The sequence below is a fragment of the Mesoplodon densirostris genome, chromosome 3 (genome assembly GCF_025265405.1).
Source record: "Mesoplodon densirostris isolate mMesDen1 chromosome 3, mMesDen1 primary haplotype, whole genome shotgun sequence".
NCBI classification, from domain to species: Eukaryota; Metazoa; Chordata; class Mammalia; order Artiodactyla; family Ziphiidae; genus Mesoplodon; species Mesoplodon densirostris.
The window spans coordinates 11595286-11612832 of NC_082663.1; positions in this window are offsets into that span (position 1 = coordinate 11595286).

Consider the following 17547-nt stretch of genomic DNA (forward strand, 5'->3'; position numbering starts at 1 on the left):
GCTCTGTACCAATAAGTAAAGCATTATACCAGTGACCAGCTTTGCTTACCTGCTGCTTTGATGTGTAAATCATGAATCAACCACTATAAATTCATTCATTAAATCAAAACCTCAACAAGGTAACAATTTGTTGCCATATAATCCTGACCCCTTGTCTAAATAGTATGCAATTAACTTTTAAAATGGTGAAACCTAAATATAAACTCTTTTCAGTAGAGGTCCTAATAACCGTATAAAAATTTTTATAAGACCATTAACAAATACGTTTTTCCTATCACCTAAATAATACGTCTAACTGTATAAACATCTTAAAGAATTAAAAATATAACAAGAAAGGTGAAAAAATCTGAAACTACACAACCCTGTGGCTTTAGTTATAATCCAATCATAAATATCTCCTTGCATATAGAAGTGAATAATCTGCAATTCTGAAATAAAAAGAAAAATTAAAAGCAAAATTTTTATATAAACATTTGTGACAAATCCTAATAAATCCTGACATAAACTAGTACAGGCTCATCATTCCTTCCATTATAATATTTATACATTTCACAGCAAAAATATTAACGTGTTTGATTATGGTGGGTTGCCCCAAGCATTTCTTGAAGGGTGAAATAACACGGTATTACCTTTCTAAAATCTAAAACCTACAGAATTTTGAAACACATCTGTTCCCAGTGATTTCAGATAAGGGATCATGAAGTGATATATGATCAGATATATAACTTTACATAATTGGATATTATTATACCTGATTCTTTTTACATTTTTATTCCTCTGGGATATTAATGCTAGTCTGAGCAATTCGTGGAAAGTCTTATCTAATATAGAGAAAGTTTTAAAATTTAAATGTTATTAAAATATTTGTCCCTCTAGGATATATTTAAATCTAGTCATTGGAATTATTTTTGTCATTAATATATAACGGACAAGGAAAAAAATAACTATGAGAAGTTTCCTTTATTAGAAATAAATGTGTACCCTAAGCAAATTGTAAAGATCTTGTAACCATTCTTCAAATGAAAATCCATGATCTCATAAAATACTTGATTTTCTTTTCTTTAAAAGAAGTGTCTCAGGATAAAAATGGGCAGGGTCCACAGTAACGATGACATAAAGAGGTCTGGCAATTCAACCATCAGGTAATAATTATAAAACTTGAACAATATTCAAAGAGGTAATTTGAAAACAATGGGAAAATGACCACAGTGAGAAGAAACTTGAAAAGAGTTTATACCTAAAAGACACCGATTTCACTAAGAATTGTGGATTTATGGCTTTTTAGCCTGGAAGCACTCCCCATTTTGCCCAGCTGTGACAGGAGAAAACTGCAGTCTTGTACTGTGAAGTGGTAGATGATAAAGCTCAGGGCATCAGAGCAGATGAATAGAATATGAAAGGAACATTTTCTATAAGCCAGGAAACCTTAGAAAAGCTGAGGTCAAAAATTTGAATACAACAGCCCCGAACCCCAGCTCCCTGACCCTCCCCACCCACCAGACCCCTGACTTCTCTCTGAATGTTAAGTGACTACAGATTTGCACAGGAAGCTCAGAATGCCCAGCAATAAAGCAGATAGAAAGCAAAGAACAGTCAATTCTTTAAAGACAGACCTGCTCTTGGTTATATTTACAAGTTTTTTCCAGTACCCAGCATGGTGCCTGGCACTATAGTTCCCCGGTGAATATCTAATGAATGAGACCATTACCAATGTATCTAGAGAACGTGAATTCTCCTGTAAACACACAAAGGAACTTGTACCAACAAAGCTATAAATAACAAGAGAGAAAAATATATGTATATATACATATATATCTGAATCACTGTGCTATATACCTGAAACTAACACACTATTGTAAATCAAGAATACGTCAATAAAAAATGTAAAAAAAATGCGAAAGATAATAACTATGTAAGAAACAAATAACATATACTTGAAAAGCTAACATAACAACCAAACCCAGTATATAGAATTTGTTTGGGTCCACAATACTAAGACAAAGCAGTTAGCCCTCCCAGTCTTTTTTATGCACTCCACTGACTAGTTAAAGGAACAGGGACACTTCTTCTTAGAATATTTCATTTTGTGAATTTGTCTGTTTCCTTATGGTATTTTTTTACTTGTTCTTCAGTTCTAGTATTTTCTATAAATGGGAAGTGAGTTCTGAAAGATTGATTAGATTCTGATGTTACCATTTTTTAGCATAGGAGTTGCTATATACTTCATATTACATAATATCAAGAGGATTATGTCTAGTTATCCTACTAAAATTAAGATAAATCAGTAGCTTCATGTGAGCCAAGCCTTACCCCTTCATTATAAAATTCCCATTCACATTTCACAAATGCTTTATCCATCCATGACCAAGGCCAAAGTCAAAATGATTTTCCAATTTGAGCATTTCTTTCACATTTATTAGATGAAAGTGTTCTGTACAGAAGTACTTTTCCTAATCAGTTAGACTATTTAGCCACTCTTACATGTAATTCTAATAGAAAAGCTAAGGCAAATGCTTAAGTCTTTCTCTGCAACTTTAATTGCTAAATTTCTAAGTAAAGAGTTGTTTTCCTTGCCTCTCAATTAATTTATTTGTTGTTCCATTTTTTTCTGTTCCTATAACTCCTATACTAATCTGACATGCTTATCCCATCTTTTAGTTCTACAATTAGATACTTTCAGTGATTACCTAGAGAATTTATCCAAAAGTTTCTGCAGTTATTTTGTGATTGGTTGAAACTCATTCCTAGTAGAACCCTTGGGATGGTGTCACATGAAACTCCCTGAGTTCTTAATTGCATGTTTTCCTGTGATCCTTCTAATCAAACTTAAAATTGTAACTAGATATAAAATCTTTGGTTCACATTTTCTTCCTTTGCATATCTTCCAAAAATGTTGCTCCATTAAACTCCAGAAGAATATTTTGCTTTTGATATTTTTTTATGTTACTTGATTTTTTTTTTTTTGCCAAAAGACCTGAAGATTTTTTAAATCTATAATGTTCGATATTTCTCAGTGTTGAACTATCTGGGACAATATAATAAATTCCTAGCTGTATCTTGTGAATATGTAGTTGTTTTATGCCACTAAATTTTGGTCTGGGCTGTTGACTAGGAATGGATATTTAAAACATGAGTTTGTACCTGAATGGGGTGCTCTTAGTATGAGAATTGAAGTAAAAAAACAAACGTTTCACTTTTTAATCAGCATTTGGGGGAAGTGGAAAAGCTCTAAGACAGTCCTTCATTCCATCAAAATGTTCTCAAAGAAATAAATGGACTTAGACTAGTGTTTCTCTACCTCAGTCCTACTGACATCTTGGGATGGATAATTATTTGTTGATGGGGACTGGGTGCATTGCAGGATGTTTGGCAGAATCTTTCATTTCTACCTATTAGATGTTAGTAGTACATCCCCATTTGTGAAAACCAAAAATTTCTCCAGACAATGCCAAATGTCCTCCTCTTCTCCTCAGTTGAGGACCACTGGCCTCAGGGAAACAGGGGTGTGCCTTCAAGACACTTCATTAAGATCTCAAAGAAATGTAAAGCAATGCCTCACATAAAACTTCAGTAAAACAAAAAAACATCTAATAATCCTGAGGATATGTCTCTTAGTCCTTCTGGTATAGGCAATACTCTTCCAAGACTTGTTTAAGTTTATTGTCTTATAGCATCTTCACAGAGAACTCAAGATCTAGAAGGACTTACAGCACACATTCATTGATATGGTTTTTGTCTAATGGAGTGGATTATCAATAGATATATTTCAGAAATATAGTGTTTTAAAGTAAGTGTACCAACTTGGATTGAAAGTGATTAAAATGTAATGAAATGAAAAGTAAAGAAAATGAAAACAAGCCTTTGGATCTGCAAATTTCTTCTTGTAGCAAGCAGACCAAGAAAACTACTGTTTCAAACATGAAAATGGAAGGAATAGGTAAACAAAGTCACAGAATTACAGGGCAGAACCAAGAGTCCAGAGGACAGAGTTAAGAACCACAGAAATCTTTACCAGGGAGCAGGACAAAACCCCAATCAAATAACTGGTAGCATGTCCAGCTGGATTTCAGAGTTGTTACAGAACAGTGACTTCTATGTGTCCTGGTTCTACTCCCCTTTTCTCAGGAGTCTCTATAGCAGTTAAATTCTATCTATTCTATCATTGTATACTAGGTATATATGTGTGGCCAGAGGAAGATAGGGTCAGGTAATTTATCTCCTTAGTTCATGGTCTTCAGATTGAGAGGAACTGACTCTCATGAACCTCATCTGCACCTGAATCTGTATGACGAAAACCTTGACATCAAGTTTGAGCTAATGCCATAATGGGATATAACTTGAGAAGTGGGGAGATATTTACAAAGAGTATTTGTATTCTGCATTTGGAAGAATGTAAATAATTTGTGGCCACAAATTGATTGTGATGACTTTAAAACATGGCTGAAAATTTATTGCAATAGTTCCCACGCAGGGGTAGAGTCTAGGTCCCCTCCCCTTTAATACTGGAGAGTTTGTGACTGCTTCAGCCAACAGATTATGGCAGAGTAATACTATATGACATCTGAGGCTAAGTTGTAAAAGACCAGGAAGTGTCTGTATTATTCACTGAAGCATTCTCTCTAGGAAACCTGAACCACCAGGTAAGGTGTTTGACTCAGGGTCCTGAGGGCTCCATGCTGGAGAGACAATGTGTAGGTGTTCCATCAAAAGTGCCAGCCATGCCAAATTTTTAGCCATCCTTGGTAAGAATGAAGCCATGACGGCCCCTCCTGACCAGCCTATAGACTAACTGAACACTGCAGAGTAGACTTTGCTGATGCCACGCGGTATCAAAAAATTAGTACGACTCAAAATTTGTGACCCACAAAATCATGACATATAATCAAGTGGTCATATGTTATGGCCTAAGATTTGGTGGTAGTTTGTTTAGCAGCTATAAATAATCAAAACACCATAGATTCTGTCACCTATTTGTATAGAAGAGGTTCTTTGTAGGATTTTTAACTTTGGTATATATCCCCTGGTTGGTCTGCTTGGTTTTCAGGAGGAGTTTTAAGAAAATACAAAATTTATGCTGCTGTCATTTTCTTGCTGTAACCTAAGTTCTTCATTTTCCTTAAAAGTTATTAATGATTTTGATAAAGATGGCATACTGTACAAATTTCCTGATGACCCAAAGCTCCATAAAAAGATCTAGTGTACCACAGAACCTATATACAGAAAGAACCTGATGGAATAAAATGGTGCTATTAATCTTATGCAAAGAAACCTAAAAGAAAGAAGGGATATTAGGAAGTCATTGGTAACTTCAAGGACATCATTTTAAGAGGTGTTAGAATGGTGTTCCAGAAGCTACAACTCCATGGGAGTCAAATGTAAGTTTCCTGCAAACTTTGATTTTTTGATTTTAGTTATAAGCAGTCATTCATTTATTTAGCAAATACACTGAATGCTTTATAATAACAGAAAATAGGTGCCAGGCAACATATTAAGTGGTTTTTGTGTGGTGTTTCATATATGTAAAAACTCCCTGAGGAGTAGACATTAGTAGCCCTATTTAAAATAAAGGTAATAGAGATAAGCTCAGGAAAGTAAAGGAACTTGCTTATAGTTGTACATCTGGGGAATATCTGAGCAGGGATTAAAGTAAAGTTCCTTTGGACTACAAAGTTCATACTCTTCCTCTTATCCTATTCTGGCAACTAAGATAAGGTCCATGCTCTCTACAAGGTTATAGTGTTTTCTAAGGACAGATAATAAAACCAATAATTACAGTGCAGTGTAACGAATGCTAGGGCAGACTATGAAACTTAAGTTGTGGGAGTGGAAATGGTCACACCAAACTCTGTTTCTCTCAGAAAATAGTCTCAAAGGAAGTGGAGGTGACACTTGGCCAAAGAAAACTAGGTACCGGGCAGGTGGGGAGAGAGGAATGCAGAGCACAGGAGTTCAGGCAATGAACTGCAATGTGCAAAGCCAGCAAGGCCTGAAAATTTTTCATTTAGGACAGTTTTAGTAAAAAGAGCTTCCAAAACAGTAAGAGAGAAAGAGAGAGAGGGAGTGTGTGTGTGTGTGTGTGTGTGTGTGTGTGTGTGTTCGTGTGTGTGTGGATAGTGTGTGACAGGGTTGGAGAGGAGAAGGCAATAAATAAATCTAGAGAATGAAGTCAGAATTGGCTTACAAACGGCCTTGTATACTGAAGGAAAGTGTTTGAACTTTCTCCAAAAAGCTATGGAGAGGGCTTCCCTGGTGGCGCAGTGATTGAGAGTCCACCTGCCGATGCAGGGGACACGGGTTCGTGCCCCGGTCCAGGAAGATCCCACATGACGCAGAGTGGCTGGGCCCGCGAGCCACGGCCGCTGAGCCTGAGCGTCCGGAGCCTGTGCTCTGCAATGGGAGAGGCCACGACAGTGAGAGGCCCGCGTACCGAAAAAAAAAAAAAAAAAAAAAAAAAAAAGCTATGGAGAGCCAAAAAGGAATTTAATCAGTGGTCAGAAATGATGATGAGTATCTGAGTGCCAATATTCCCAGAAAAAAATCATCTTTATCTCAAGCCAACTGCTGAACTAATCACTGTGACCAAGGCAATGGGCTTGGTGAGTGTGTTTTCCTGGAGCTAGAGCTGCAGGTAGACCCTTTAGAACTGCACCGCCCACCAGCAGAAATGGGTTGTTGGGATTGGTCAAGACGGACTGGTTGTTGGGAAGACAAACAATCACAACATTCAAACACATTTTCACATGGCTGGATTCTGGGCTTGCATTTTAAACCTTTAAATACCTTCAGGTGAACAAGAAAATTAACAGTCTTTTGTTGTGAGAATTATCAAAGCATTGTTTCACCCTATCATAAAAAATGGAATATTACAATTTCCCAGAAAGACATAATTCTACTAATAAGAACTCTGAAAAGGCTATCAAAACAAGATGATCTATTCGCTATTTTAATTTGTAAGAAACTATAAAAACCTGTAGTTTTACACACATACACTTATTTATATGCATACATAGCTTAGTATATGTGGAATAATCATTAAATTTAAAAATATTAATAAATGTATTCAGTGTGTTTCAAGGAAATTAAAAACACTGAAGCTAAGGATACAGAGCAACATGTACTAAATGACTAATATATATATATATGTATATATTTTTTATTAACCTACAATTATATTAAGGAATAAGTTAATTGAATTAGATGTCATTTATTAATCTTGTTTGGAATAAAAGTCTATTTGACAACTGAGTAAAAACATTAAGGACTTGCCAGAGGAAATAAACAAAAAACCCCAATACTTCTCATAGGGTTTACTGTTAGCTACAGGACACAACAATTACATAGGTGGACTACGAATCCTTAGCCGGGGAACCAAGGTGAATGTGATGAGTTCTTTTTATATAATATGACAAAAGAGAAGGAAGCCTGAGGAACAGTGTTAATCAAGGATAATCTGACATAAGAGACGGAGAAGAGAAAAAATGTTTAACAAGTTTAGGGGTAAAAGAAACTTTAGCAAAAGACCTGGATGAGGGCTTCCCTGGTGGCACAGTGGTTGAGAGTCTGCCTGCCGATTCAGGGGACACGGGTTCGTGCCCTGGTCCAGGAGGATCCCACATGCCATGGAGCGGCTGGGCTGTGAGCCATGGCCGCTGAGCCTGCGCGTCCAGAGCCTGTGCTCTGCAACGGGAGAGGCCACAACAGTGAGAGGCCCACGTGCCGCCAAAAAAAAAAAAAAAAAGAGAACTGGATGAGTCTACAACATTCTGACAAGAAAATCTTTCACCTGAAGGAGCTCTCCTCAAAAGATCAAAAAATTGTTTGGAGCACACTCAAATATGCAAATACTATCAACTCTTTTGAGAATCAAAACATGACTCCTACACCTCTTCACAAGAAAAGAAATTCACCTTTCCAATTGAATAGTGGCCAAATCCAATTGCTTCTTAATATTTAAAGAAGTAATTAGTCAAACATGGATAAAATTTTGGATAAAAGTGACAAAATTCCAAAAACAGCATGAGGACTCACTCAACTCAAGCTGCATTTTTAAGAAAGCTACCAATCAGATATGCCTACATTGAAATAGGTCTTAGGGAAATGCAGCATGCCAACACGGGATGGAAAAAAAAAAAGGATACATTTCAAATCCAAATGCGCCGGTGTAAATGTCCCAGATCTGCCTCACAGTAATTTTGTGATCTTGGTTGCATTTCATAATTTCTCTAACTCAGACTTCTCATCTATACATGGAGAGAGAAGCCCTTGCATTATACAGTTGTCATGAGTATTTAATGAGTTAATATTTTGCAGGATCTCTAATATGAGTTTAGTGAGGAATCTTATTAGTTGTGGTATACACGTGTATGGATTTTATATTTCCTCCCAGCTGTATTCTATTACCTTCTGCCTTCTTGCCTTTGGGAAAAGCAAGCTCCATTAATGTAATTTCAAAGTTTTTTTTTTATATAACTTCTCAAAAACGTTTGCTATTAAAGCAGTAGTCACATCAGCATCTTCAGTGCTGCTAAATTCCTCTCTTTTCATCAAATCCCCACCCTCCCACCCATCTGTGCCTCAGTGGGTGAGATTCTAATATCTCAGAGAAGTGGTCTATTTCTCTCATATATACCCCAGCCTTCTGGGGATGGTATTTGACCCCAAAGCAGAAGGGAACTTGTTGTCTATGGCGAATCCACTTTGTCATACCTGCTGACCCAGCTATATGTCAGGGAGGAATTTAATGTGAAAGATCTGGTCCACTGGCTCCAGTAGACTCTCTCTCTCGGTTTGTTTTTTTTGTTTGTTTTGGGTTTTTTTGCGGTTCGCAGGCCTCTCACTGCTGTGGCCTCTCCCGTTGCGGAGCACAGGCTCTGGACGTGCAGGCTCAGCGGCCATGGCTCACGGGTCCAGCCGCTCCACGGCATGTGGGATCTTCCCGCACCGGGGCACGAACCCGTGTCCCCTGCATCGGCAGGCAGACTCTCAACCACTGCGCCACCAGGGAAGTCCTAGACTCTCTCTCTGATAGACTCACCCAAACTGATCATCTAGATATTTTTCAACCCATGTAAGGTTTGCTCGTACTCTCTAGCCAATATCCCCAGGCGGTTGCACCACTTTACATTTCTTTGCTGCACTTTCCACTTTGCTCCAAGCTGTGCTGTTGCCATTAAACTAAAAGGCTTAATCCCATGTGTGATGGTAAAATTTATGTGTCAACTTGGCCAGGCTATGGTGCCCAGTTGTTTTGTCAAACACTTGCTGTGAAAGTACATTTTAGATGTGATTCACATTTAAATCAGTAGACTTTGAGCAAAACAGATGACTCTTTATAATGTTGGTGTGCCCCATCCAATCAATTGAAGGCATTAAGAGAAAAAAAAAAAAACTGAGGTTTCCCCAAAAAAAGAAGAAATTATTCCTCAAGGCTGCAATATTAAAACTCTGATGAATTTTCCAGCATTCTGCTATGAGGAATTTGGACTAAAAACTGAAATATCAATGTTTACCCAAGTCTCCAGCCTGCTGGCCTGCTGTACAGATTTCATACTTGTCAGCCCCTAAATCATGTGAGCCCCTAAATCATGTGAGCCAATTCCTTAAACTCTCTTTCTTTCTGTTTCTTGCTTTGTGTGTGTGTGTGTTTGTGTGTGTGTGTGTGTGTAATATATATTTTATACATACCTATATAGGTAAATATATATATACAGATATACAGGTACATTTATATATGTATATAATATTTATATATATAGACACACACATTTATATATACATTTTCCTCTCAGGAACTGAAAATTCAAGAGTATAAGGGTGGTACTGCCCGTCTCTGCCTGGTAGTGTTCCACCATGATCTACCATACATTTTTTCTGAAACATCCCTGGCACAGTCTCTCTTGTAGAAGAGGCCAAGTCAATCGGTCATTGGTATCAAAAACCAGGCTTGGGAATAACATGCTTCTTCCCTCTTTTCATAATTACCAGAAAATATTACAAATCATTATTTTGATGCCTTCCTTCCCTTGGAAAGTGGAAGGGAGGAGAGAGTTCTCTTCTCAAGCAATCAGAGCTGTGCTTGGGGCATAGTAGGTGCTCAGTGAATATAAGCTATAATTATTCACAGGCACTACACTCCTCCAAAAAATGAGAGGTGGGGCAAGGGAGCAGAGGGAAAGGGTGTGAAGATGGGATGATGGTGGTACAGCTGGCTCTCTCTGAAGTGACACGTTTGTAAGCTTCCTGGAAAAGATTCTGGCACAATCACTTGCAGTTCTCAGAACTCAGTATGTGGGATTGCTAGCATCTTTTCTCATCAGCCAGGGTCCAACGGTCGGTTTCCAATAAAGAGGGTCTCACTCATTCACTAACACTATTATGCTACTCTCTTACTTAAAAACCAGTTTACAAGACCAGATTTAAGTGCTTGACCATCAAACACTTAAGATAATATCCTTTAATAGAAAGATTATTTGGGTTGAATTCTGAAGTGTTGGTGTTTAGTTCTGTCCATTGCCTTGGATACATTGCAGGTTGCAAGTCTTGGCTTTATTTTATAAATGAAAAAGTTGTACCTTGTAATGCAGTTGTGAGTATCAAGCAGACGTCATACCCCCAAGGCTTTGCAAAGTACCATACAAGAGGTATGCAAAATTTACTCCCCTCCATCTCAATGAAGAAAAGATGAACTGTTTTGTATTGATCAAAAATCATGTCTTTGGGCTTCCCTGGTGGTGCAGTGGTTGAGAGTCTGCCTGCCGATGCAGGGGATGCGGGTTCGTGCCCCGGTCTGGGAGGATCCCACATGCCGCGGAGCGGTTGGGCCTGTGAGCCATGGCTGCTGAGCCTGTGCGTCCGGAGCCTGTGTTCCACAAAGGGAGAGGCCACAACAGTGAGAGTCGCGTGTCCCACAAAAAAAAAAAAAAAAAATCATGTGTTTGACAAGTTTTATAAGTTCAGTATAGATTCCAAGCTATTCATGATCCTTGAAATCCTGTACAGTGACATCATTCTTTAGCCAGGCTCAGGATGAGTAAGATCAATGTTTTGATAAATAGAATCCCCATTCAAAATGCCAGAAAACAGGGATGAATTACAGCTTGCCTCCCCTTCTCTCACAAGAGCATTTGAATAACAGTCGGTACCCTCCAGGAGCTGAATGGGTAACTAATTGTCATTACTTGTAAGGACACAATTACTGTCTCTACTGAAAGCACCATAAAAAAGGTGCTACCTTAAAGAAGCAATTAAACCTTTTAGCTAAATGTTGTCAGAAAGAACAACTTAGCATCAATTACTTAAGCTACATTTTCATTCTTCAATTTTTTTTTTTTTAATTTATGGCTGTGTTGGGTCTTTGTTGCTGCATGCGAGCTTTCTCTAGTTGTGGTGCGCCGGCTTCTCATTGCAGTGGCTTCTCTTGTTGCAGAGCACGGGCTCTAGGCACACGGGCTTCAGGAGTTGTGGCTCGCTGGTTCTAGAGCACAGGCTCAGTAGTTGTGGCGCACGGGCTTAGTTGCTCCGCGGCATGTGGGATCTTACCAGACCAGGGATCGAACCCGTGTCCCCTGCATTGGCAGGCAGATTCTTAACCACTGCACCACCAGTGAAGTCCCATTCTTCAAATTTTAAAAGGGCAGTGTTAAATGGTTCTGCAGTGAGTCAATTTATTGTGATTAACTCATTGCACATCAGGAGAATTGCACTAAGTTGCATTTGAAATCAACAGTTCTTTGAGGGACATTTTAAGATTTATCATCATGGAGGCTCTTGTTTGCTAATGTGTTCTTTTGAATTTTTAATAACAAATCAATGTTTCAAGTGCAATATGACTCAGAAACATATACATATGCCATGTCTTAAAACAGATTATAACCGTTTTTTTTTTTTTGATTAAAAGAAATATAGGTCCTCTTTGCTGGTAATCCATGATCTCACCTTCCTATAAAAGTAAAATGGTGTTACTTTCAGGCAAGAATATTAAATAGGCTTCTTGATATTCAAAATTAATTACCAATTCTGTTACTCATGCATCTGATAAATAAAGCATATGGTGAATTCTCTCTTTAAAGAAAATCACAGAGTATTAACAGTTCCAGTGCCCGTGAAAAATCAAATATGAGTTGTCCCAATATAGGACTTAACAACCTTTTTTGAGACATATTAAAATATACAGTAAGGACATAATAACTGTCCTTCTAAGCTAAGTTGTATCACTATATTAAAATATGAGAAATATATTATCTTACATTTCTTCTATGGGTCTAATATTGTCCCTTTGTTCCCAACACATTAAGAAACTATCAGTCACTTTTTATCATGTCAAAATCTCCTCCCCATGGTGTCTACCCAAAACTTCTTACTAATCCAATTGAAGAACAATAATGACTCTTCCAGAGTTCAAGAATCCAAGTCTAAGGTAGACAGATCTTTTTACAATGCAAAGCAAGAAGACAAAGGGTTTAGCCCATCCACAGAATGTTACGGAAAGCAGAAAGTTAAACTCGGAGAAATAAACACAAGCATTGAGACTACACGAAGACTGAAGAAATTAGAATTGAACTGACTTAGCATGCAAACAAGACCAGATTGGGAATCAGATGAGCAGGGTACAGGCGAGCAAAGAAGCAGAGATGCTCTATTCACAGCCTTTGTCACAGTTCCTGGTAAATCATGGGGACCCAATAAATATTTGATGAATGAAGGAAAAGAATTAATGCATAAGTGAATCAATGGAAGTTCAACTGGCTAAAAATGTGATGGTTATTCCCAGTCAGTATTTTATTCACCTGATCATGTCATATAAAGACAAAATTGGGAAAAGTGAAAGCAACAACACTAGGTTATCCCCTACTGCCTTTGGAATTACTCTTCATGAGTCTGTTTGTGAGAGAACCCTGTTTTTCAGCCTCTGTTTTTAGATTCTCTATTAGACTGTGTCAGCCAGAGTCCTAGAAGAAGCTGCTAAATATTGAAATCTGGGATTTTAGCCTTAGTCTGTGTCCTTGATAGTCAACGTCCTACTGCATTTGTGTAGCGCCAAAATATGGCAACTTCCTTTCTGACACTTTCGACTCTGATCTCCTCCTGACTTTTACCTGAACATCTTTTTCCTTATCTTTAATATCCCCTCCTCCTCACTTTTGATTCAATTTCCAGAAATCCCTCCCCCCTTGCAAGACTTGATTTATAAGGAAGATCGGCAGGTAAGTTTCAAGAGTACGAAAGAGCTACTTCAGCCCCTTAGGTTCTTCTTACCTTTGAACTCTTACATTTCCCAGCTATTGGAATATGCAAATCTCCTCTCAGTTTCAGCTGCCGTTGTGAAATCCACCTGCTATATGGCCAGTGCATACCTGTTGATTATTTTGGGATTTTCCCGTTCCCAGGTTCATCACATGCTACTGCTGCTTCATCTTCCTCATAGGCACAGGCCAACACCATACAGGTCTTGGGGCTGAGGGTAATTTGTCTCCACTCATTTTTATCTTTGATGTTCATAATGATATGTTGTATAGAAGATAATACTTTCCAAATATGGCTGCACCAATATCTATTAATCTACATGCTCACACTACAATATGGGTTTGACACTATTCCCACCGTGAAGTCGGGTCTGTGTCCTCTCTACTTGAAACTGGACTGGCTTTTTTTTGACTGAATTTTTAAGTCGAATATGGCAGAAATGTCACTACTATCTTCTGAAGCTGGGTCATAAATGACGGTACAACGTTCACCTTGCTGGATAGAATACTCTTGAAGCCTTTAGCCATAATGTAGGTACATAGTCTGACTTCCCATAGGATATCATGCTCTGAGGAAACTCAAACTAACTTACTTGGAGAGAGTTCATGGAAAGACCCTGACACCACATGAAGAGAGCAAGTTGCCTGATCCATCCTCAGCTGCTTCAGCATCTATCTCACTGTTCCAGTCCCAGCCACCACATGACTGCAGCCTTCTGAGAGATGCAGAGCCAGAACTACCCACTTGAGCTGTTTCTAAATTTCTGCTACAGATATCTTGGGGGATAATAAAATGTTGTTGTTATTTTACACTACTTAGTTTTGTGGCAATTTGTTATGCAGCAATAGATAACTGAAACGCCTTGTCACCTAGTTTTTTTGCAAATATTGGCCATGGGTTTTTGGATTTGCTGTTGAACTCCTCCAGCTAGTTGTGTTAGTTTTATGTGGAGATTTGGAAAGATTGTAAGACTATGCTACAGCAGACACTCTCTTCCCAGAATCCCCATCAGAGAATTTTTAAGTTGTTAAGGTGACACTAATTTCCAGCCAGATTTGAGAACCACTTGCTTACATAAGCTGGCTCTCATATCTAACTCTCAATTCTTGGATCCAGATTTAAATCTGGGATTTCCTCTTGGTTTACATGGCCCAGTCTGTCTCCCATGCATCATGAAGTGAGAGAAATTGAACTGATGAGCAGTAGAGTAGATTCTACACACCTCCTTGCAGTGCTTCTGTATGTTTACCTGCTGAGAATTTGATTGGTACTTGGCATAATTTCTGTGGGCAGTGACAGGCCTCTTCTAGTCAGTTTTCTTCCCATTGTTTTGTAGTTGATGGAGATCCCAAGTGAATTAATTGGGGGGAAAACCCATATATGATAATATAAACATTTCTCTTAAATGAACATATTTAGAGTGGAGTGCTTCCTGTTTATTTAAAATTATTCCACCATTTATAAATCACATTGATGTGATAAATGTGTTCTCTTGTGCAGAATGTATCTAGGTACAAAAAAAAGACAACAGTTAGGGGAAATTGTCATATCTTGTAACTCGATCAGGTATGATCATTTGGATTTTTCTTCCCCTAAATATTCACTTCTCTCCTTTTCTCATCATGGATCAGGTATACTTTATCATATTATTTATATTAAGTCTGATACTATGACTACTTTAGCCAATGGAATGTTACTAGGCATGGCATGAACAGAGGCCTTACAGAGCTCTGGTTGCATTTGCCATTCCCGTGAACCCCATAAGCAGAGCCTGCACCAGATGATCATTACCCCTTCAACCTGGGCCCAGAACAAACACCTGTGTAGCAGGCCTGACTCAACCTGCTGCTTGGACCCAAGCCCAGCCATCCCACATCTTGAAGCTGAGCCACCCATCCTAGATCAGCCAAACTGCAGTTCCTCTGCAGAGCTGTCAGCATAATAATGTTTGGGGAAAACACTGAGTGTTTGCAAATTTGTTACTGAATGTTGTTGCGGCAGCATTTGACCAAGATACTAGGTATAGTCAAATCATACTTAATTGGATATAGACTAAACCAGCAAACTACAGCAATTCAAATCCAGCCTGAAGCCAGTTTTTGTAAATAGTCTTATTTTTGTATTGTCTATGGCTGCTTTTGTGCCTCAGTATCAAAGTAGAGTAATTGTGACAGAGAGTATGATCAACAAAACCTAAACTATTTACTGTCTGACTCTTTACAGAAAATATTGGTCAACCAAACCTAGAAGAATCATTCCTCCCTGTACCTACCTTCTTTGCTTTCTGACTTTGCAGTTCTTACCACTAAAGGTAGAGAGAATATTTCTTTGCCCCTTGACTTTGGCCATGTGACTTGCTTTTGCCATTAAAATGAAGAGTGAGTGACTGGTACCAGAAGTGTCCATTCTGAGCCTAGAGCATAAGAGCCTTGCATCTTTCTTTTTATCCTCTTGTTTGGCCATCATCATAGCCACCTAGCCTGCTGATCTAAGGGAGAGGGCAAGAGACATGTAGCAAAGCTGCCCCAGCTAAGGTACACATTAGATCAACTGACCACCCATTCCACCAAGACTCAGAAGTGTGAGGCAAACAAATATAAGTTGTGTTGTACAGTTTCATCGGGGCCACAGTTAAGGGATCGTACTAGGCAAAATTTTAAGATGACTTCTAAGATTTCTCACACCTACATATATGCGCACTGCATAATTCCAGACTCTGAATGATTAATTTTATTTCTACAGTTAGATTATATTATATGGTACAGTTGTCTTTAAGAAAGGGGGGGTTATGTGGGTAGGATTAATCTAATCATATGAGTCCTTTAAATCTGGATCTAGAAGTAAGAGAATAGCAGAAGTCAGAGATTTGAAACATAAGAAGGATCTGATACTCTGTTGCTGGCTTGAAGATGGAGGGAGCCAGGTGATAAGAAATGCAGGTGGTCTCTAGGAGATGAAAGTGGTCCCCTGGCTGACAGCCAACAAGGAAGCAGGAACTTCAGTCTTGGAACCACAAGGAACTGGACTCTGCCAACAACCTGAATGAGCTTAGAAGCAAATTTTTTGCCAGAGCGTTAGGATGAGAATTCAGCCAAGATAACACCTTGATTTCAACTTTGTGAAATCCTGAGCCCATAGTAAACACCCAACTATTTATATTATTTTTAGTCACATCATTAGTAGCTTGTGATCCAATCCAATCATAAGTGTTGAAACAGACAGACAATGAAGCAATGATAAACTCTAGAATATCCAATAAATGTTTGATGAACTAGTTAATTAATTAATGCATCTGGGAACTGAAAAGTGGGTCTGAGCCTGCAAGAAGCAATAATTTCTTCCTCTGAGGAGGAAAACTGATGAAGCACCTAGAATCTAGACTATGGCTATGGAAATGAGAATATTATTTGATGATGTATTTAGACTCCAAACTCTGGACAATTATAATTGTGAACTTCAACATAACTATATCTCTCATATAATACATCTCAATTATTATTTATTCAATAGTAAGAAGACTGGAGTACAGTGGAAAAGTTTATTTCCACTATTCTATTTATAAGACAGTGCTATGGGTTAAATTTTATACCCCTCAAATTTCATGTTATTTAAATTCCTAACCCCCAGGACTTCAGAAGGTAACTATATTTGGAGACAGGAATTTTAAGGGACCATTGAGTTAAAAATGAGGTCATTAGCATGGCACTAATCCAAAATGGCTTGTGTTCTCTAAAGAGGAGGAGATTAGGACACATATATACAAACTGAAGGAAGACCATGTGACCACGAAGGGAGAAGGTGATTGTCTGCAAACCGAAGAGAGAGGTCTTGGAAGAAATCAACCCAGCTGACACCTCAATCTCAGACTTCTAGTCTCTAGAACTGGGAAGAAACAAATTTCTGTTATTCAAACTGCCTGTTTAAGCCACCCAGTCCATGGAACTCAGTTTTAAGCAGCCCTAGCAAACTATACAGATTCAATTTAAGTGTATATTAGTCTTATTGGGGGAATTTTTCACCTAAAAAATAATATACAGCTTTCTATTCTAATGGTAATGCCTAACTGATCTTTCCCAAGAGCTCTGCTTTAGAATGTTGAAGTCTCTTATATTTCAACTTGAATATGCCAGAATGGTAAAACTCTCCTAAAGAAATTTTCAATCTCTTATGTTTAGAGCCAAATAACAACCCTCTGCTGAATATGGCCTAGCATAAGAGTTCTCAGACTACATTAGATATGCTAAATAATGCTTTATCCATTTAAATATATGCATGCATATATTATACTGAATATTAAAAATGGAG